Here is a 2346-nt window from a genome sequence, read left to right on the forward strand (position 1 = left end):
CTTTTGCAACAACATGGATGGACCCATAATACCCCAGAGGGTATTATGCTTACTGAAATAAATCAGACAGGGAAAGACAAATAGCGTATGTTATCACTTATATGTGGAATCTAAAAAGTGAAACGAATGAATATAACAAAACTGAAACAGACTCATGTAGAGAACAAACTAGTGGTTACCAGTGGGGAGAGGTAAGGGGGGAGGGACAAGATAGGGGTAGGGGATTAAGAGGTATGAAATACTATGTATAAAATACATAAGCTACAAGGATATATTGTACAACATAGGGAATATAGCCAATATTTTATAATAACTTTAAATGGAGTGTAATCTATAAAAATATTGGATCACTGTTGTACATCTGAAATTAATACAATATTGTAAATCAATGATACTTCAATTAAAAAAACTACAGTTATAACTTCAGAGGGAAGAAAAACTGAATGGAAGGAAAAGTAATCATGTTACTAACTTACTTAGCAGTAAGTAGTTTTTTCATGATTATAATAATGTAAACTCTAAATTCTGATACAACTAAAATTATTATACATCTATGTTGGGTAATGGGTGTGGGTAAATGAGAATCAAATTCTCATTTTTCAGAGTGAGATGACAATAGATAATATCTAAAACTGAAAAGTTAATTTGTGACAGATTATGTCACAGGGAGTTCATGTTATTTAGGGAAATAGAAGCAAACAAGAAATAGCTTAGAGACTTGAAAGTGGTTGCTGTAGGAAGTGGGATTGGGGTAGGTGGAGCCAGGCAGGGGACTGATGTTTGTTTTTTACTAAAGCTTGCAGAACTATTTCACTGTTTAAACTGTATGCATAACTCTGATGAAAATAATGGAAATGAATGGGTCCTTTTCCTAATTCTATGCTTTTAAACTCATTTGACTTGCTTCGTGTTCAAAAACATTTTAATGATCATATTAAAGGCTATCATCTATCTTTTAAAGACACAATGAGACCCATCTTTTATGTTTCACTTACAATGTCTACAATCATTACAAAAATTGTTAGGAAAAATAATTCCTATTATTTTCAGTATTTTTATTAAAAATTTATTATATGAGTAATTAATATATATATTTAATATAAAAAACAGAAAGAATAGTAAATATAACATCAACAACAAATTCCAAAATCCAGAGCTAACTACTACCAATGTGTTAGGTATTTCTTTTTAGTAATGTATTCATATGTCGTGCACCAATTAGGTTTGTGTTTGGCTGCAAGTAAGAGAAAATCCAAATCAACAATAGTCTGAAATACTAAGTTTAACATACAAAGTTCTCTTCCCTTATGTAATAGCAATCCTAAGATAGGTAGTCCAGGGTTGGTACAGTGGTTTCATGAGGTATTCAGGTACATAGGTTACCACTCTGCCATCTCTAGGGTGTGGCCCTCATCCTCATGGTACAAAAGAGGGCTGATAGAACACATTTGCACATGCTCACTTCGGCAGCACATATACTAAAATTGCAGTGATACAGAGAAGATTAGCATGGCCCCTGTGCAAGGATGACATGCAAATTCGTGAAGCGTTCCATATTAAAAAAAAAAAAAAAAAAGAACACATTTGTGCTTCAAGCAGCTTGATATAGGAAAGAAGAAAAGAAATCATCATCCTCTATAGAGAAACTTTCAGGAAGTGTCACTCAACACTTTTATTTATACCTAGTCACATTGTTACAGCTAACTGCAAGAAGGGCAGGGAAATGTAGTTTTCATTCTGAGTAGCCAAGTGCCCTGCTATAAAATTTAGGATGCTGTTGAGAAGGAAAAGGAGAAAACCAGAATTTAGGGTGGGATATTAGCAGTTATACCAGTCAGGATGTCCAGAGAAACAGAACCAATAGGACATATATATTAAGAGATTTATTTTAAGGAATTGGTCCACAGGATTATGGGGGCTGGCAAGTCTGAAATTTGTAGGGCAGGCTGGAATTCAGGCAGAAATTGATGTTTCAATCTTGAGGCAGAATTTATTCTTCAGGGAGCCTCAGTTTGTGCTCTTAAGGCCTTAAACTGATTGGATGAGGTCCACTTACATTATCAAGGATAATCTCTACTTAATGTCAAGTGGTTGTAGAGGTTATATACACCTACAAAATACCTTCACAGCAACATCTAGATTAATGTTTGATTACATAACTGGGTACCAGAGCCCACCCAGATTGACACATAAGACTAAAGTGTTTATCATTAATATATTACATATACATACATATTAACATCTAACTCCTTCATTTTATTGTGAGCATACCCCAAATCATCAATTTTTTTTTTTTTTAGTTAATTAAAAAAAATATTTATTTATTTTTGGCTGCATTGGGTCTTC

General features: G+C 33.5%; 1 non-coding gene across 1 annotated transcript; it reads left to right on the forward strand.

Moving 5' to 3' along the window:
- The first annotated feature begins 1454 nt into the window (after positions 1-1454).
- Positions 1455-1561, forward strand: LOC114900068. Its single transcript, XR_003794695.1, has one exon. It is a non-coding gene; the product is annotated as a U6 spliceosomal RNA (small nuclear RNA).
- Positions 1562-2346: the final 785 nt, after the last annotated feature.

Source organism: Monodon monoceros, unplaced genomic scaffold (genome assembly GCF_005190385.1).
Source record: "Monodon monoceros isolate NGI ecotype Baffin Bay Population unplaced genomic scaffold, NGI_Narwhal_1 Super_Scaffold_18, whole genome shotgun sequence".
Taxonomy (NCBI): domain Eukaryota; kingdom Metazoa; phylum Chordata; class Mammalia; order Artiodactyla; family Monodontidae; genus Monodon; species Monodon monoceros.